We start from the raw sequence: 22,258 nt of genomic DNA on the forward strand, positions 1-22,258 counted from the left end.
AGAGTTACTTTTTGAGTAGAAAACAATTGGGAGAGATGTTGTGGAGGTAGAAAGGCAATATTTGGCCACTGATTGGCTATGTACAGTAAGAAGACTGAGGAACTGAGAATACTGTCAAGGTTACAGATGAAAGACTGGAAAAATGGTGAAAACAAACTAAAAGAAATAGGCAAATTGGGGAAAAGGGTGTGGATTTTAGGGAAAACATAATGAGCACAGTTTTAGACATGATGAATTTGAAATGTCTCCAGAGTATCTAATCCTTATTAAATTACTATTCTGTGCCAGGTACTTGGCCAAGTGTTTTACAAATAGTATGTCATTTGATTCTTATAACTGTCCTGTGAAGTAGCTGCTACTATCTCCCCCATTTTACAGTTGAGGTAGACAGGCTTCATAGACTTCTGAAGATTCATATCACTACTAAATGTCTGAGATTGCATTTGAACTAAGGTTTTCCTGATTCCAAATCTGGCACTCTACTGCAGTATTTCAGCTTTTGAATCTCAGATGGAAGACTAAGGAGTTAGATGATTTCTAAGGACCCTCTCAGCTCTAGATTCTATTTTCCTACTTGTGCTGCTGATCTCATTGGAAAATAGCCCACAAGACATAGAACTCAATATAAATATATATTGCTGCTACCACTATTAATAACTGTTATTGACTAATTGTGCATTTTTATATGTTAATTTTTTTGCTTTTGCATTTTAAGAAGAAATTATTGTGAAATTGCTAATTTAGGCTAATTAAATTTAGGTTAAAGACTCTCTCAATTACTAAAGATTATCAATTATTTTTTATCACTTTTTGTAAGTATCTTGCTAATTTTCTTGCAGCATTAAAGACATGTCCTATATTTAAGTTATCCATTAAGTCCCTCATTTTTTCTGTAACTGCACTTAGGAGGACCAGTTTTCTAATATTATGGTTGAAAAGTTTAAGTTCAAACTTTTGAAAAGATGTGAAGAATTATCTCCTGAATAATTTCCTTTGCATCAACATTACAAATCTAACTGGGTTCTTACAGATTCTAAAAAAAAAACAGCATATCCTTATGGAAATTTAAAGTCTCTAATCATCTAATTTAACATCAGATCTAATATTACCAGTCTAATTGAACTATATTGTATTCACTTTCCTATATCTCTTAAACTCTTCTTCCTCCTTCAAATCTTTTCATTCCTAATGCACATTTTTCACTAGAGCATCTAAGTGACTTAATACATAGATTGCTGGGCCTGGACCCAAGGAAGACATGAGTTCAGATTTGTTCTGCTATTTATCAGCTGTGTGACTCCAGTTAAGTCATTTCATCCTGTTTGTCTGTTTTCTCTTCTCTAAAATGAGCTGAAGAATAAATGGCAAATTACTACAATATGTTTGCCAGAAAAACCCCACAGAGAGTATAATTCATGAGTCTTGAAGAATAAGACACAACTAAACAATGACAACAAATTTCCACTAAAATTTTATTCTTAATTAATTTATTTTTAATACAGATTTCTTTATGAATCATGTTGGTAGAGAAAAATCAGAACAAAAGGGAAAAACCATGGGAGAAGAAAAAAAAAAAAAAGAAGTGAACATAGCATGTATTGATTTACATTCAATCTTCATAGTTCTTTTTTCTGGATGCAGATAGCATTTTCTGTCCAAAGTCTATTGAGATTGATTTGAACGATTTTAAAATTGATTATCACACATTGTTTTTTTTTTTCAGCATCACATATGATTTATTTATTTCTAATAAAGCATTTTATTTTCAAAACACATGAATAATTTTCAACATTCACTATTGCAAAACCTTATAATGCAATTTTTTTTCTTTCCCTTCTCCTTATGCCTCCCCTTACATGGTAATACAATATTTGTTAAGCATGTCATCACACATTAGTTCTGTTATTGTGTACAATGTATCTGGTATCTTTGCTCAGCATCAGTTCATATAAATCTATTCAGGCCTTCTAAAAATTAGCTTATTCATCATTTTCAAAGAACAATAATGGTCTATTACCTTCATATACTACAGCTTATTCAGCTTTTCACCAATTGATGGGCATCCACTCAATTTCCAATTTTTTGTTACTACAAAAACTACACAAAAGCTACAAACATTTATGCACACAAAAGTCTTTTTCCCTCCTTTATAGTTTTCTTGAGATACAGACCCAGTAATGGTGCTGGTGATTCAAAGGGTAAGCATAGTTCGATTACCCTTTGGGCATAGTTCCAGCTTATTCTCCAGAATGGTTTGATAATTTCACAACTACACCAACAGTACATTCATTCCAGGTGTTCTATATCTCCTCCAACGTTTATCATTATCTTTTCCTACCATTTTAGCCAATTTGAGAGATGTGAGGTGATACCTCAAAGTTGTTTTAATTTGCATTTCTCTAATTAATAGGGATTTAGAGAATTTTTTCATATGAATACAACTGGCTTCAATTTTGTCATCTGAAAATTGTCTGTTCACATCCTTTGACCATTTATAAATTGGCAAATGACTTATATTCTTACAAATTTGACCCAATTTTTATATATTTTATAAATGAGACCTTTAACAGAAATACTGACTGTGAAGAATTCCCCCCCCCAGCTTTGTACGTACCTTTTAATATTGTTTCTGTTGGTTTTGTTTGTGTAAAAAAAATTAAATTAATGTGATCAAAGCTGTGCATTTCTCCTTTCTAATGTTCTCTAATTCTTCTTTGATTATAAATTCCTCCCTTTTCCAAAGACCTCATACATAAATTATCCCTTGTTTTTATAAGTTGTTTATGGTATCATCCTTTATGCCAAAATCATGCACTCATTTTTACCTTATTTTCTTATGGGATGTGAGATGTATGTCTATGCTGAGTTTCTGACATATTATTTTCCAGTTTTCCCAGCAATTTTTGTCAAATAGTGAGTTCTTATTCCAGAAACTGGAATTTAGGGGCTTATAAAATACTAGATTATAAAAGGCCTTGATTATTGTGCCATGTGTATCTAATTTATTCCACCGATCCAGTACTATATTTCTTAGGTAGTACCAAATGGTTTTGATGACTGCTGCTTTATAATATAATTTTAAATTTGATACTGCTAAGTCATTGTTAAGGACCATGCCTAAGTGAGGGGGCAGGTCAATTCTCCAAGAGCCTCCACAGCTGTTAATCTTAACAACCTGAAGGAGATGCTAAGCAGCCTTTGCTAACACAGATGTTGCTTGTGGACTGGGAATGAAATAAATTGGAGGCAGAGAATAGAGAAGAGATGTCAAACAATGCAACAGCCTCTCAGTGGGGAGGTCAGAGAAATGCCTCTCAGTCTCCTTGTATCATTATCATCCTCTCACATAAAGAAGATCCATTCTACAGATCTGAGTTAGATCTCCAGCAGCCACTTGCAGGTGGAGATCACAACAAGCCACCATCCTTTGTATTTTTTCATTAATTCCCTCGATAATCTTGATCTTTTGTTCTTCCAGATGAATTTCATTATTATTTTGTTAATTCTATAAAATAATTTTTGGCAGTTTGATTGGTATGACACTGAACAAGTAGATCAACTTAAGCACAATTGTCATTTTTATTATATTAGATCAGTCTACCCATGAGCAATTGATATTTTCCTATTGTTTTGATCTGACTTAATTTGTGTGAGAAGTGTTTTATAATTATGTTCATATAGTTCTTAGTTTTGTTCTGGCAGCTAGACCCCCAGTATTTTATTTCGTCTCCAGTAATTTTAAATGGGATTTCTCTTTCTATCTTTGCTTTTGTCAGTAATACACAGGAATGCTGATGATTTGTGTGGATTTATTTTATATCTTGCCACTCTGCTAAAGCTGTGAATTGTTTCCAGTAGAGTTTTGGAAATTTTTTAGGATTTTCTAAGTATATCATCATATCATCTACAAAGAGTGATGGTTTTATTTCCTCATTGCCTATTCTATTTCTTTTCATTTCTTTTTTCTTTTCTTACTGCTAAAACCAACATTCATAATACAATACTGAATAATAGTAGTGATAATGGGCATCCTTATTTTACCCCTGATCTTAATGAAAATGCATCTAACTTCTCTCTATTACAAATAATACTTGCTATTGCCTTTAGATAGTTCTACTTATTATTTTAAGGAAAGCTCCCTTTATTCCTATGCTCTCTAGTATTTTTAATAGGAATGGATGCTATATTTTGTCAAAAGCTTTTTCTGCATTTATTGTGGATTATCATATAATTTCTGTTGGTTTTGTTATTGATATGGTCGATTATGGTAATGGTTTTCCTGGTATTGAACCAGTCCTGCATTCCTAGTATGAATCCTACTTGGTCATAGCCTGTTATTATGTTGATAAATTGCTGTAATCTCTTTGCTAACATTTTATTCAATATTTTTTGCATCAATATTCATAGGGATATTGGTCTGTAATTTTCTTTCTCTATTTTGGCTCTTCCTGATTTAGGTATCAGTGACATATTGTGTCATAAAAGGAATTTAGCAGTACTCCTTCTTCACTTAAATTCCCAAATAGTCTACATAGTATTGAACGAATTGTTCTTTAAATGTTTGGTAGAATTCACTTGTGCATCCAATTAGCCCTTGAAAGTTTTTTTCTTAGGGAGTTCTTTTTTTTTTTTTTTAAGGGCTATTAAAGCAAATTATTTCTTCTTCTGTTAATCTGGACAAATTATGTTTTTGTAAATATTCACCCATTTTACTTAGATTGTCAGATTTGCTGCTATACAATTAGGTAAAATAGTTTCTAATTATTGTTTTAATTTATGTTTAATTGGCACTAAATTCAGCTTTTTTTTCCTTTTTGATGCTGATGATTTGTTTTTTTTAACTTTTTCTAATCAAATTAATCAATGATTCATCTATTTTATTAGTTTTTTTCATAAAACCAAATATTAGTTTTATTTAGTTCAATAGTTTTTTAGTTTCAATTTTTAGTAATCTCTGCTTCATGTTTCAGAATTTATAATTTGGCCTTTAATTTGTACTTTTTCTATCTTTTTTAGTTGCATGACCAATTCATTAATCTCTTCTTTCTCTATTTTATTCCTGTGGCTATTGAGAGATATACAATTTCCCCTAAGAACTCTTGTAGCTGCATCCTGTAAGTTTTGGTAGGTTGTCTCATTATGTAGGAATTGTCATTCTGTTGGATGAAATTATGGATTGTTTCTGTGATTTGTTTTTTGACCATTCATTTTTTAAAAATTAGATTATTCAATTTCCAATTGATTTTTAGTTTATCTTTCCCTGCCCCTTTATTGAATATAATTTTTATTGCATTGTGGTCTGAAGGAAGCATTTACTATTTTTGCCTTTCTGCATTTGATTGTGAGATTTTTATGCTTTAATACATCAATCTTTGTGTAGGTTCCATGTACTGCTGAGAAAAAAGTATATTCTCTTCTGTCTCTATTCATTTTTCGCTGGAGGTCTATCATATCTAGCTTTTCTAAGATCCCATTAACTTCTGTGATTTCTTATTTATTTTGTGATTAGTTTTGTCTGATTCTAAAGGAGAAAAATTGAGATCCCTCACAGATATAGTTTTGCTGTCTATTTATTCCTATAACTGATTTAATAAATTCTCTATAAATTTATATGCTGTACCACTTCTTGCATATACATTTAATATTCTTATTACTTCATTGTTTACCATATTTATGATACCCTTTATCAAGATGTACATTCTTTTCTTATCTCTTTTAGTTAGATCTATTTTTACTTTTGCTTTATCTGAGATCAGAATTTCTACTCCTTTTTGTTTTTTTTTTTTTTACTTCAGCTGAAGTATAATTAATTCCATTACACACTTTTACCTTTACTCTGTATGTGTCTCTCTCTGTCAAATGTTATTTCTTGCACACAACATATTGTAGGATTCTGCTTTTTTTTTTCTCCACTTTCATATTCACTTCTGTTTTATGGGAGAGTTTCATACCACTCACATTTGTAGTTATGATTACCAGCTCTATATTTCCCTCCATCCTATTTTCTCCCCTATATATATTTTCTCCCCTTTATATATTTCTCTTTTCTCACCTTGTTCTTAGTAGGTTTTTTTTTTAACCTACCCTAACTCCTACCTTATCTTCTAATATCCTCCCCCCTTCTCTTACCTTTTTTCCCTAATGTTTCTACCCTCCCTTCTTTCCAGTCTCCACCCTTTAATGTCTTTTTCTTTGTTATCATCATATCAGAATCCATTCACACTCTCTCCATCCATGTGATGCCTCCCCCTGTCTGCCACAGTAACAGATATAGTTCCCAAGAGTTACAGATATGGTTTTCCCATCTAGAATGTTAACATTTATGAGTTTATCTTGGCTCTCTTTGAAACTTTTCCCTTTAGATTTAAAGCATAAATTCCTCACATAATTTTAATATCTCAGCAATCCCTCTTAGCAGATAAATCCTTCCCTTGAAACTGGCCAGCTTAATTGGATTGTCACCCATTATTCTTTAAGCTAATTCCTATATGTAGGCTGAAGATAGAGGAGACTCTTCCCTTATTCTTGAATAATCTCCTAAGAGCAGTCATTCTTAAGATTCTAAGAGATGTTTTCTTCTCAACTGGGTAAATCAAAGCCTATATTTTTCTTTTTTCCATTCACGACTCAATTCTGACAAATGCTGGGATATTCTTTTGATGGGAGTCTGATAATATTAGAAACGCTATTACACAATTCCTTCCTTGATTTCAAATTTATATAGTACACTTTAGTATTCCACTATTAGAGAGTAATCACATATATACAACATTTTCATTAGTAAAATAAGAGCTTGGGGAACTCTTATCACCCTTCCCTTCAATTAGCTACAGGCTTTGCCATCATGCTTACATCCAAAAAAGAAGGTAAACTATTCATCAATCAAGAGAATTTGCTTCCAGAGGATTGTTTGTGAACTTGAACAAACAGAACAGCAGTGTGGAGTTAGGGAGCTGACCTTTGATGCAGTTCACCTTGCAAAAAGATATATTTGTAAAGTCCCTTTCCACATACCAGGCTTTGTCAACACAGAAAAAATGACAACTTCAGGTTATGGCATTGATTTACTTCAAAGATGTAAAATCTTTTTGTCAGGTTGGGGAATAATTCAAAACTGAGAATTGGAAAGAAGAGTGACATGTAAGGTCAATTTGGGGTATTACTCATCACTTTTCTCAAATTTTATTATACTCATTTTTGCTGTATAATAATGTCTTTACATCACTCTTATATATACAGTTTTTAATATTTTAAGAGCATGAACAGTTGCTATTAATGAGCAAAGCATAGGGTAATCTATGCAAGTAGTACATGTCTTGCATGTAATAGTCACTAAAAAGATTTTCCTGATTGAATAGATAATTAATGAATAGTCCCATGGCATGTATCTAATGATCTGTCAGTATTTTCTTCAACAATTAATTCATATTTATTTAGGAAGAAAAGATTGAGCCAGCACAATTCTTTTAATATCTTTGCATTTTAATTTGATACATTATGATTGCCAAAATATAACTTGATTATGAAATAGGGATTTATGATATAACAAATTAACCAAATGTTCTCCTTTTTTTTCTTCTCAATCAAAATGTGGATTAGTGAATGTAAAAAAATAGCTTGAAGATGTGAGGTGGGATAATAAGGAATATATAACACTAAATATTGTATAACATAGAGAAAAGGGTATAAAGCATATCTTGTTAGTTTAGGCATCATGAAAAATAGCAAAAATATCCAAAGTACAAAGTTGTTGAAAAAGATTTCTAATTTATTTGTTTCTCTTTGTTGTTTTTTATAACTCATAAATTATTATCTTTTTCTGTCTGAAGTAGAAAAAAATTATTTTAATCATGTAAATGTAGTTTTCAGTATTTATGTTCATAAGATTTTGAGTTCCGAATTTTTCCCTTCCTCCCCCAGACAACAAGTAATCATCAGGTTATACATGTACAATCATATTAAGTGTATTTATATATTGGAAAGTTTTGAAAGAAGAATCAGAACAAAAGGGAAAAATGAAAAAGAAAAAAACAAACAAAAGAAAAGTGAAAATAGTGTGTGCTTCAATCTATAGACTCCATGATACTTTCTCTGGATGTGGATCACATTTTTCTTTGTGTGTACTTTGGACTTGTATCATTGTATTGCTAAGACAGAGGTAAGTCTATCATAGTTGATCATTGTATATATCATTGTGTATAAAGTTCCCCTGGTTCTTCCTATTTTACTTTGCATCAATTCATAAAAGTCTTTCCAAATTTTTCTGAAATCTTACTCATTTGTTATTGTTCAATTATATTCCATTACACTAATATAGCAAAATTTATTCAGCCATCCTCTGATTGAGGGGCATATCCACAATTTCAAATTCTTTACCATCACAAAGAAATTTGCTATAAATATTCTTGTAAGTTTGGGTGCTTTTCCTTTTTTTAAATTGATATCTCTTTGATACAGATCAAGTAGTGATATTGGATCAAAAGGAATGCATGGTTTTATAGCCCTCTGTTGCATAGTTCCAAATTGCTTTTCAGAAAGTTTGGATCAGTTCACAATTCCACTAACAATGCTGTTCAAATTTTTCCACATCTTCACCAACATTTATTATTTTCCTTTTCTGTCACATTAATCTGATAGTTGTGAAGTGGTCCCTCAGAGTTGTTTTAATTTGCATTTCTCTAATGCTATACCACTTACTGCATATATGTTTAGGATTGTTATTACTTCATTGTCTTTGGTACCGTTTGAGAAGATGGAATTTCTTTATCTCTCAATTAGATATGGCTTTGTTTTTGTTTTTTTCACCATGGTAATTTTATTTTTTTAAATACATATTGCTTTATGAGTCATGTTGGGAGGTAAAAATCAGAGCAAAAGGGAAAAACCATGGGAGAGTGAAAAAAAAGAAAAAGAAAAAAGTGAACTTAGCATGTGTTGATTTACATTCAGTCTCCTTAGATCTTTTTCTGAATGCAGATGGCATTGGACGTTCTTGCTGTCATTGTGTACAATGTATTCCTGATTTTACTTGTTTCACTCAGCATAACCTTTCCAGATATTTCTATAATAGCTTGTTCATCAGTTTGGTTTTTTTTTAAAGACAATGATATTCCATTGCCTTCATATACCACAACTTTTTCAGCCATTTCCCAACTGATGGATATCCAGTCCTTTTCCATTTCTTTGCTATCACAAAAAGAGCTGTTAAAATATTTTTTGCACATGTGATTCTTTTCCCCTCCTTTATGATTTGCTTGAGATACAGACCCAGTAATGGCATTGCTAGGTTAAAGGGTATTACACTTTTTAGCCCTTTGGGTTCCACATTGCTCTCCAGAATGGTTGGATCATTTCACAACTCCACCAACTTTCCCACATCTCCTCCAATATTAATCATAATCTTTTCCTGTCATGTTAGCCAATTTGAGAGGTGTGAAGTGTTACCTCAAAGTTGTTAATTTGCATTTCTCTCATAAATAGTTATTTAGAGCATTTTTCTTTTTTTCCATATGATTTTTAATTGAATTTTTTATTTTCAAAATATGCAAGAATAATTTTTCAACACTGACCCTTGAAAAACCCCCCATTCCCTCCCAAGATGGCATGCAATCCAGTATGTTAAACATGGTAAAAGATATATGTTAAATGCAATATACACATACATATTTATACAGTTATCTTGCTACACAAGGAAAATCAGATCAAAAAGGGAAAAAATGAGAAAAAAAATTCAAGCAAACCACAACAAAAATAGTTAAAATGCTGTGTTCTAATCCACCCTCAGTTTCCATTGTCCTCTTTCAGGTTATAGATCATAACTCATAATCACAAGATCATTTTTCATATAACTATAAGTGATTTTAATTTCATCATCTGAAAATTGTTCATATCCTTTGACCCTTTATCAATTGGGGAATGACTTGTATTCTTATAAATTTGACATAGTTCTTTATATATTTTAGAAATGAGACCTTTATTAGAAATATTGATTGTAAAGATTTTTTCCCAGTTTTGTACTTCCCTTTTAATTTGATTTTCTTTTTTGTTTGTGCAAAACCTTTTTGATTTAATGTAATCAAAGTTGTCCACTTTGCCTTTCATAATATTCACTAGTTCTTTTTTGATCATAAATTTCTTCCTTCTCCAAAGATCTGAAAGATAAATTATTCCTTGTTTTACTAATTTATTTATAATATCCTTATTTATGCCCAAATCATGAATCCATGTTGACCTTATTTTAATATCGGGTGAAATGTAGGTCTCTGCCCAGTTTGCCATGTTTTGTTTTGTTTTTTTCCATTTTTCCCAGCAACTTTTGTCAAGTAGTGAGTTTTTACTGCAGAGGCTAGAGTTTGAGGATTTATCAAATACTAGATTGCTATAGGCCTTGATTATCATGTGGTGTGCATCTAATCTATTCCACTGATCCTTCACTCTATTTCTTAACCAGTACCAAATGATTTTGCTGCTTTATAATATAGTTTTAGGTTTGGTACAGATAAGCCACCATCTTTTGTACTTTTTTCCCCTTAATTCCCTTGATATTCTTGATCTTTTGTTCTTGCAGAATTGCTGCCATAGAGTTGGGCAATATAGCTTCTAATTATTGTTTTAATTTCTTTTTCATTGGTGCTTAGTTTGCCTCTTTTAATTTTGATGCTTGTAATTTATTTTTTTTCTTTTCTTTTTCTTTGTTATCATCATATCAGAATCCATTCACACTCTCTCCATCCATGTGATGCCTCCCCCTGTCTGCCACAGTAACAGATATAGTTCCCAAGAGTTACAGATATGGTTTTCCCATCTAGAATGTTAACATTTATGAGTTTATCTTGGCTCTCTTTGAAACTTTTCCCTTTAGATTTAAAGCATAAATTCCTCACATAATTTTAATATCTCAGCAATCCCTCTTAGCAGATAAATCCTTCCCTTGAAACTGGCCAGCTTAATTGGATTGTCACCCATTATTCTTTAAGCTAATTCCTATATGTAGGCTGAAGATAGAGGAGACTCTTCCCTTATTCTTGAATAATCTCCTAAGAGCAGTCATTCTTAAGATTCTAAGAGATGTTTTCTTCTCAACTGGGTAAATCAAAGCCTATATTTTTCTTTTTTTCCATTCACGACTCAATTCTGACAAATGCTGGGATATTCTTTTGATGGGAGTCTGATAATATTAGAAACGCTATTACACAATTCCTTCCTTGATTTCAAATTTATATAGTACACTTTAGTATTCCACTATTAGAGAGTAATCACATATATACAACATTTTCATTAGTAAAATAAGAGCTTGGGGAACTCTTATCACCCTTCCCTTCAATTAGCTACAGGCTTTGCCATCATGCTTACATCCAAAAAAAAGAAGGTAAACTATTCATCAATCAAGAGAATTTGCTTCCAGAGGATTGTTTGTGAACTTGAACAAACAGAATAGCAGTGTGGAGTTAGGGAGCTGACCTTTGATGCAGTTCACCTTGCAAAAAGATATATTTGTAAAGTCCCTTTCCACATACCAGGCTTTGTCAACACAGAAAAAATGACAACTTCAGGTTATGGCATTGATTTACTTCAAAGATGTAAAATCTTTTTGTCAGGTTGGGGAATAATTCAAAACTGAGAATTGGAAAGAAGAGTGACATGTAAGGTCAATTTGGGGTATTACTCATCACTTTTATCAAATTTTATTATACTCATTTTTGCTGTATAATAATGTCTTTACATCACTCTTATATATACAGTTTTTAATATTTTAAGAGCATGAACAGTTGCTATTAATGAGCAAAGCATAGGGTAATCTATGCAAGTAGTACATGTCTTGCATGAAATAGTCACTAAAAAGATTTTCCTGATTGAATAGATAATTAATGAATAGTCCCATGGCATGTATCTAATGATCTGTCAGTATTTTCTTCAACAATTAATTCATATTTATTTAGGAAGAAAAGATTGAGCCAGCACAATTCTTTTAATATCTTTGCATTTTAATTTGATACATTATGATTGCCAAAATATAACTTGATTATGAAATAGGGATTTATGATATAACAAATTAACCAAATGTTCTCCTTTTTTTTCTTCTAAATCAAAATGTGGATTAGTGAATGTAAAAAAATAGCTTGAAGATGTGAGGTGGGATAATAAGGAATATATAACACTAAATATTGTATAACATAGAGAAAAGGGTATAAAGCATATCTTGTTAGTTTAGGCATCATGTGGTGTGCATCTAATCTATTCCATTGATCCTCCACTCTATTTCTTAACCAGTACCAAATGATTTTGCTGCTTTATAATATAGTTTTAGGTTTGGTACAGATAAGCCACCATCTTTTGTACTTTTTTCCCCTTAATTCCCTTGATATTCTTGATCTTTTGTTCTTGCAGAATTGCTGCCATAGAGTTGGGCAATATAGCTTCTAATTATTGTTTTAATTTCTTTTTCATTGGTGCTTAGTTTGCCTCTTTTAATTTTGATGCTTGTAATTTATTTTTTTTCTTTTCTTTTTCTGAACAAATTAACCAAAGATTTTTCTATTCTATTCATTTTTTTTTCATAAAACCAACTGTTAGTTTTGTTTATTAGTTCAATAAATTTCTTGGTTTCAATTTTATTAATCTCTCCTTTGCATTTCAAAATTTCTAATTTAGTTTTTAATTGTGATGTTTTTATTTCATTCTTTTTCTCGATGTTTTTAGTCGTATGCTTAATTCATTGATCTCCTCTTTCTCTATTTTATTTATGCAGCTATTTAGAGATATAAAATTTCCCCTAGGAACTGCTTTGGCTGTATCCCAAAGGTTCTGATATGTTTTCTCATTATTTTCATTTTCTTGGATGAAATTATGGATTGTTTCTGTGACTTGTTATTTGATCTACTCATTCTTTAAAATTAGATGATTTAGTTTCCAAATGGTTTTTAGTCTATCTTTCACTGGCCCTTTATTGAATATGACTTTTATTGCATTGTGGTCTGAGAAGGAAGCATTTAGGATTTCTGCTCTTTTGATTTGTTTGTAAGGTTTTTAAACCCCAATCCTTGTCAGTTTTTGTGAAGGTGTGTTGTAGTATCAATAAAAAGGTGTATTCCTTTCTGTCCCTATTCAGTTTTCTCCAGAGGTCTATCATATCTAGGTTTTCTGGGATCCTGTTAACCTCTCTAGTTTCTTTCTTGTTTATATTTTTGGGTTAGATTTGTCTGATTCTGAGAGGCAGGGGATTAATTTATATCACTCTTTTGAGAATTCCTCTGTGGACATTCTGTCCTCATCTGAGTTTGTGTTTTGGTCTGCCCTGTTCCCATAGTACTTTTTATAGTCAAGATTCTTTTCTGTTTTTTGGACATTTTCTTTCCTTTTCTTTTAGTATTTCCTCTTTTTTTACTTTTAAGGTGGAGATCTGCTTCTGGGATAAAAGGGGGTGCTGTCCCAAGCTTCTCAGAGCCAATCTTGGCTTTGAGCACAGGGATAGTGTTTATATGGATAGTTTTGTCTGATCTGTTCAGGAAACAGCCTGCTTTCCCAGAGTTTGCCATCTGAGCTGGGATTGGAAGCTGCCCTACTGATTTGCTCCTCTATTGAGCTATGATTGAGGGTCTTAGTTGCTGATCTGTAGTGATTAAGAGCCTCTCACAGGTTTTTCCAGAGTCTATCTGTTCTGGCCTGAACACCCCTTTCACTCCAGTGAGACTGACCTTTCTTGAAGTTTTTTCAGTCTATCTTGAGCTAGAGAATGGTTGCATGCTGTCAGACTCTGTTCAGGGGCTTGTTTCATGTATTTTTTTGATGGAAATGGGAAAACTCAAGCAGCTTCTTCATTTTACTCTGCCATTTTGGCTCTACCCTGGCCTATTTTTTTCAGTTACCTTTTTACCTTTTGTAATGTCCGAGCTAACTCTCGGAGGGCCTCGGGAGCGGTCAGAGTCAGGATCAGTCAAAGTCCTTGTCTTTAGGAGGTGAAGCGAAGGAGGCAGGCAAGCTGCCATGTGGCTCATCAAAGATGGATCCTGGACTCTGGAGTCCTGAGCCTGGAGTCTTCCTTGCTGAGTGAGCTGTGTCAGGGAGAGTCTGACTCTCTCCTTCAGCCCTCCAATCCTTTCCTTCAGTTACCTCACCACATCACATTCAGCAGGCTCCAATCATGAGGAGAGCCATCATATCATCATATCATCTAAGTATATGTTTATAGAGCCATTATCTCATATTGAGTAGGTACTTAACCTAAAGTACTCTGCTGTTCTAGATTCAAGTTACACCTTTTCAGAGTTCTAGCCCTCTACACCTTTTTTCTATTTCCTTTCTTTTATAGGAGTTGTTTTCTTTAGCAGATTTTTCCCCCCTTTTGGTTAATTCTATTTTTTAAGGAGTTGTTTCCTTCATTTAGCTTTGCCTTTCCTTTTTCAACTTATTGACTCCTTTTTCATAATTCTCCTAAGTAGCTCTTATTTGCTTTTTGGATAATTTATACTAATAACTGTTTTTCAAACAACTTGCAAAGACAGTTTTCAACATTTATTCTTATAAAACCTTGTGTTTCAAATTTTTATCTTTCCCTCCTTACCTCCTTTTTTCCATTAGACAGTAAACAATCTAGTATAGGTTAAACATGTACAATTCTTCTAAACTTATCATGCTGTACAACAAAATCAGGTCAAAAGGGGAAAATGAGAAAGAAAAAAAAAAAAAAAACAAGCAAGCAAGCAACAACAACAAGAACAAAAAACAGGTGAAAATACTATGTTGTGATCCACATTCATTCCCTATAGATCTCCGCTCTACCCCTGTGAATGACTCTTTTCATCACAAATCTGTTGGAATCAGTAGCTCTTATTTCTTTTCTCAATTATTATGCTACTTCTCTTACTTGATTTTAAAAGTTCTTTTTGAGTTCTTCCAAGAGAAATGTTTGGAGTTGAGGCCAATTCATGTTCCCCACTGAGACTTCACTTGTAGTTATTTTGACATTGTTGTCCTCTTCTGATTACTCTAGTAACTTTTTATGGTCAGGGCTCTTTTGGGGTTTTTTGTCCATTTTAAAAAGGTTAACCTCTGCTCTTGGTGCACAGGAGGCACTGCCCTAAGTTCTTTTGCTGGGACCAAGGGCCCGTTTTGGCATTAGGGCCTTGGGTGCTTTCAGCTTGCCTACTAATGGGTGGCCTGGTCTCATTGTGGAAGAACATTTTTTTTAATTTAATTTTTATTTTTTAATTTTTATTTAATAATTACTTTATATTGACAGAATCCATGACAGGGTAAATTTTTTTTTTTTACAACATTATCCTTTGCACTCGTTTCTGTTCCAATTTTTTTCCCCTCCCTCCCTCCATCCCCTCCCCTAGATGGCAAGCAGTCCTTTATATGTTGGATATGTTGCAGTATATCCTAGATGCAATATATGTTTGCAGAACCGAACAGTTCTCTTGTTGCATAGGGAGAATTGGATTCAGAAGGTATAAATAACCTGGAGAAGAAAAACAAAAATGCAGATAGTTCACATTCGTTTCCCAGTGTTCGTTCTTTGGGTGTAGCTGCTTTTGTCCGTCATTTATCAATTGAAACTTAGTTAGGTCTCTTTGTCAAAGAAATCCACTTCCATCAAAATATGTCCTCATACAATATTGTTGTCGAAGTGTATAATGATCTCCTGGTTCTGCTCATTTCACTTATCATCAGTTCATGTAAGTCTCGCCAGTCCTCTCTGTATTCATCCTGCTGGTCATTTCTTACAGAACAATAATATTCCATAACATTCATATACCACAATTTACCCAGCCATTCTCCAATTGATGGGCATCCATTCATTTTCCAGTTTCTAGCCACTACAAATAGGGCTGCTACAAACATTTTGGCACATACAGGTCCCTTTCCCTTCTTTAGTATTTCTTTGGGATATAAGCCCAATAGAAACACTGCTGGATCAAAGGGTATGCACAATTTGATAATTTTTTGGGCATAATTCCAGATTGCTCGTGGAAGAACATTTTAGACAGTAAAATATTGTCTGCAGAGAACTAAATATGGAAAACTAGGATTTAAGGATGAAAACAGGATTGCTAAAAATCTAGTTGTTTTTTGTGATGTGGATTGCTCACTAAACGAAGCACAACATATAAAACAAACAAACAAACAAACAAAAAAACCAAACAAACGTACAGGAAGAAACCAGACAAACTTTAGCTTGTGAACTATTTGATCTCTTACTTGCTCCCAGGACAACTTTCTTTACTTCTCTCTTTTAACTGAATTTTTGGACCAAAAATGGGGCATTCTGTCTGTTGTCATAGAGTTCTCTCTCTTGTTTTCTTTTATGTCCTGCACTGGTGCTATGAAAGGTAGAGTCATTTATTGTTTAGTTGAAATGGAATGACCGCAATTCCACAAACAAATTGGACCTCAGTAAGGTGTGCTTTGTCATAAATAATCTTGGAGGAGATTGGATTTCTCTCCTTGCTGATGTACTTCAGCTGTACATTAAAATCACGGCATCTAAAAGGGACTGATTTATTGCAGAGCTGAGTGATCACTGAGCAATATTCACCTGTCCTTGTTCTGCTGTCTTGTTGCCATTTCTATTTCCCTAAAGCATATTCAGCAAAAGTTTATGGTAAAGAAGGTCTTTTACCTTTTTTGGCACCTTAAAAATTCATTTTGGAACTTTCCCCCCTTCTAATTCCTTGATGCACAACCTTCTCAGTGAATAATTCTTCACAATTTGGAAAGAAAAGCTATTTCATAGATTGGTTAAGGACATTTGCTATGGTTGGGTCAGGTGAAACATAATTTTTTCACATTCAACATTAGGATATTTTCAAATTTAACAGTGTGTTACTGCCAGCAGCTAATAATAGTTCAGCCTATTTTATTGCCTGGTGAAATTTCTTTTTCCCTATTAAAATATATTTACCTCATTTTATTTTCAAATATTTAGCCCTATTAATCATTGAAGTCATGTGAAATCCCACAGTTTTCTTTTTTTTTTTTTTAAGCAAAAATTAGTACTTGTGGGACTGCTACAACAGCAGCTTTCTGATGATTAACCTTGCTTTCGGTGAGCAATTCAACTTCTAAACCATAATGGTGATGCTTCAGGCTTTTTTGGGAAGTGTCTGCAGTCATGCTAAATAATGTCAAATTATATCCTGTAGCTTTACTGATATATAAGCATAACATGGTTAGAGCTGTGGTGCTCAACTAAGAAATTCATAACAAGGTGAGACTAAGTCATTCCTTCCCTCTTTGACTTAAATAATACTGCTATTATGAATTAAATTGGGCAGGTATACTTTGTGGCTTATAAAAGTATATTCTTTACCAAGTAGTCTGTAAAGAACATTTTTTTTGAAAATCCAATCATGAATACTTCAACATGTCTAATATATATGAAACTGCCTGCCATCTAGGGGAGGGGGTGGAAGGAAGGAAGGGAAAAGTTGGAATGGAAGCGTTTGCAAGGGTCAGTGTTGAAAAATTACCCATCCATATGTCCTGTCAATAAAAACCTATCATAAAAAAATAAATCCAATCATGAGCTGAATGTGCTATTTAAAAGCAACAGAAGATTACACTTTTTTTCTCTTTAAAATGAAAAATTTTATGGTAAAGTTCCTTTGTATTTTTATCAGTTTTTATGAAATTTAACTTTGCATATTAATGAATTTTATATATGATAGTGAGTAAGTAAAACAGTATATCATTGTACCAGTACAATGATAGGCAAATAGATGATATTCATTACTGAAATGATTGATCTATTTTAATTGATTTTTGAACAGAGAAAATTCTTTGAATAAAGATAATTATTAATAATTATATGTAGATCTATGTACTTTTATTGTTGTTCAGTCTTTTCAGCTCTGTCTGATTCATTATGATTGATTCTATCTGAGGTTTTCATTGAAAGGATAATGAAGTGGTTTGCCTTTTCCTTCTCCAGTTCATTTTACAGCTGAGGAAATAAAGGACAACAGGGTTAAGTGACTTGCTCAGGGTCACACAGCTAATAAGAGGTCAGATTTGAACTTGGCTCTTCTCAATTCTAGAGATGATAGTCTATCTACAGCACCAACTAGTTATCCTATGTTTGTGTCTCTTTGTCTATCTTCATGTGCTTATATGTATATACATATACACATGTATGTATATGTAATATAAATAGGAACATATTATGAACAAATAAGAATCTAATACAAATATGATTATATATTTAAAGCTATAAAATGGTAGATGGGAAAATAACCACAATTCTTCAAAGAAATGTGTCATATAGTACTTTATGGTCATTTGACTCATTTAAAATTTTGGATTGTGTTGAAGTGCTTTGTAATTAACATTCTAAAAACTTTATTGGAGACAGCCCTATGCAAGGGCATAGTGGAAAGAACTGTGACTCTGGAGTCAGAGGATCTGAGTTAATATCCCACCTTTGACAAATAAATCTGTAATAAGCTGTGTCACATGGCCTGGTTTAAGACTCAGTTTCTTCATTTGCAAAATGAGGGGTTTGGACTAGCTGCATCCTGAAGACCCTTCCAACTCTAGATCTAAGATACTTTACTTAGCTTATCACACATGAATAAATGCATTAAACTCACAAGTGAGTTCAGTTGGCTAGCATGATATTCATGAACATAGCAGTGAGGAAGAGGCTCCAGCTTTGGATTGGGATGGTGAGAGCTGAGTAATGTCTAATTGCTCTGACAGCATCAGACTTGTATGCTTCAGAAGGAAATTTTACAGAAGTAATTGGACAGACCACTAATATAAATTAACATGATAGCTGGGCCTTCAGATACTGGTTTTCCTAAAAGACTTGACATCAACACAGATTTGTTGAAAAGGAACCGTCTCCAACATGAAATAATGTGACTGCCACAGAGACGACATGTTGTGGTGCTTCTTTTCCTGTTAATTACCATATCAGAATGAAACCATTTTTTTAAAACATCTGGGCCTTCTTCATTCTCATTTGCCTTGACTGAATCTCACACCTCAGGGGTTTGAAACATGACAGACAACAGGTGCAAATTTGTGTTTAATAATTGACTGCAATTCCTTGCTTCCTTTAAAAAAAAAAAAGTGTTGTAAGCAACTATAACTGTAATAAAAACAACCTTTTTTTTTTTCCCCTTTCAAGGAAAATAATTTTAAAATCATGTTTAGACTGCACATTTGAATCACATCACAAAGTTACAATAAAAATCAAGTTATTTATGTCAGAAGAATACAGAATAATAATTATGAGTTCTAGTCATCTTAAAGCACTGTTCATTATTGTATACTATGGTATTGAATTCAAGGAGGAAATACTTAATACATTTAAGAATGCAAAGAAATAATTATTACATTAGACAGGAAACTTAGGGGATCATTCAATCCAACTTTATTTTTTTCATAAATCCAGAAAACCAACTTCTGAGAGGACAAGTGACTTGCTAAAAGGTCAAAGAGGTGATTGGTAGGAGAATTGGTTTTTGATTCCAAATCCACTACATATATTATTGGGAAAATAACTTGTGAAATTATCAAGCAGAGAGACTATGTCATTCTTGCTTTAAAAAGATATTTTGCTCCTGATATGACTCATTTTCATGCAGGATTTTTGCAAGCAAGCAGCTCAATTACTGCTGCATTGTTATTGCTAGCAATACAATTGAAAGGCTGACAATTTCTTTTCCTAATTTTTAATTGTTGCTGTTTTATGAGTAAGACATGCCTCAGTTAACGCATTTAGTACATTTCCTAAATTTTAAAACAATCTCTAAATAACAATTGTGCTAGTTTTGTAGTGAGAAAAAAGGAACGTAAAGTCTACTCCATTGTTGTGTTTTTTGGTTTGTATTCTTTTGTTTTCTCTTTACTGATGATTCTAAACAAAATTGAATATCTCATAATTGACAATTTAGACTCTCTAGTGTTCCAACTCTTTTTCATTCTTCATTTAATCCTGGTTAAGTCTTTTTCTTGTCACATTCTTTTTTAGTCCTAATTGAATAACTAAAAATTCTATATATTGATTCTTTTTTCAATTCCCTAAAACATTAAATTAAGCTAAGCATAAATTAAGGCTATTTAATAATAATTTTTAATGGATAGATTAATGTTGATTTACTGTGGCTTAGATTTTAGGGTATACTCACATTTTATGAAACCAGCAAATACCTTTTTATAACATATATTTCATGGTCTTGTACTTTACAAATACTTGGTTTGATATATATGACATAGTACTTATTAAGTGTTATCATTAGAAATAAAAAAATATAAACAAGCAACAGATTCTTGGCTCTAAAGAATCTTTTATTTTTATTGGATAAATAACACAAAAATGGGAAAAGTTGTAATGGTGATAGGAAATAACCTGGAATTTCTCAGCAGAATAAGTTGAAATATCATGTTATCAGAACCTCACAATTCAAGGGAAGAAGTCTGAGAGACATCAGTCAGGAGGGAGGAGATAAGGATAATAGTTGGAAGTTGTTGATGTTTGTCCTTAATTCTCAAAGAGGACCATGATATTAGGGAGATAATGCCATGACATGCAAATGAATTAGGTTTAAGTGAGGGAAGGATGTGCAAGGTCACCTGGATCACTTTCTTCTCCAGAGCAATTCTGGGTCCAGTCAAGATTACTGGAAATGGCCTTCTGAAGTAAGGTTAGCATGGCTGGAAATGATGACCAGCAAATGACATGAGAGAGGCATTTTTGTTTGTAGATTCTAGGTTTCTCATAGTATTAAATGTAAGAAAGTTTAATATATATGATATTCAAATTAATCATAAGTGTTAGTTTTTCCATTAGATGGTTTTGGTGGTCCATTATTGTTATCAGCCATTTAAAATACAAATAGGAAGAACAAGAAATAAATGTAATTACCAAGAACTATACTAAGTAGATAGAACACAAGAGTTTAAAGTTTTATTATAAAGAATGCTTTATAATAAAAATGTCCTGAGAAAATCTAGCATATAGACTCAAGGAATACGATGGGGATATTTGATCTGGTAGGGAATTGGAACAGTTATCCTAGTAGACTTAGTATTTTTTTAAGGTTATGCATGTATAGTCATGTTAAACACACTTCAATGTAAGTTTTTCTAAGAAAGAAAGCTCAAATTAAAAAAAAAGCACTAGAAAATAAAAGAAAGTAAAGGAAAAGTGTCATAACTGTATTCAAGTTCTACCAGTTCTTTCTCTGGAAATGGATTACATTATAAGTCCTACAGAATTGTCTTCTGCTTTTAATCCCTGTTCTTGCTTTTTATGTAGTCAGTCTGACTTTTGGAAAATTCCCTAGGGAGAGTTAGAGAAGCCATTTTACCTTTACTTCAGATGTTTTCCCAAATTGAACTCCTCTCCAAATTAAAAAAAAAAAAAAAAAGATTAGAGATTTTACTTATTGTAATGTGCCTACTTCACGTGTGCTAACATCTATATCTCATTCTGTCTATTTGGATCTGTGTACAGTATTATATACACTCTACAAACTTAATACTGGAGACAGGCTAGGCATGATGACATAAAGTTAACAAAAAGAGATTTGACAGTTATTACTGAATAACACTGAATTACTCTGAACAAAGTCTCATACTCAGAAGCAGACTGAACTTAATAGTCACAGAAGTAATATATCCTTACTTCCACTCTAACCAAAGTACATGATTTGTTAAGTCATGGTTTTTGTAATTTTAAAACCAATTTAGCTAAATACACTTCATTTTGGAAAGTACCTTTTCTTCCAATTTCAATTATTTGGCAAAATTCCCTTATTTTGTTTTTAAGCCTGATTTGCTCTGTTCTTAAGAAATTGAATTTATTTTATATAAAGTAGTTTCTTTTTTTCAAGATGTTTAGCTAAAGTGAATCATTTTACCCTTTTTTTGGTGAGGCAATCAGAGTTAAGTGATTTACCCAGGGTCACACAGCTAATAAGTATTGTATCTGAGCCATATTTGATCTCAAGTCTTCCTGACTCTCTGACTAGTCCTCAATCCACTGTGCCAACTATCTGCCCTCTCCCCCTTCATTTTAAAGGAAGTAGACTATACTGAGACATATAAGACATTTGTTTCAATTAGCAGCAGAAGCAGAAGATGGAAGTTTATATTAACAGAAATTGTTTTTGATAAAAATATAACCTGATAAAACATTTTGCCATATATCAAATTGAAATAAATTATGTATAAGCATATATGACATATTTATCAAATTTTTCCATGCACAAAACTAAAAGGGAAAACTCACATATTACATTCCAAAATT

This window comes from Antechinus flavipes, chromosome 5, assembly GCF_016432865.1.
Source record: "Antechinus flavipes isolate AdamAnt ecotype Samford, QLD, Australia chromosome 5, AdamAnt_v2, whole genome shotgun sequence".
NCBI lineage: Eukaryota > Metazoa > Chordata > Mammalia > Dasyuromorphia > Dasyuridae > Antechinus > Antechinus flavipes.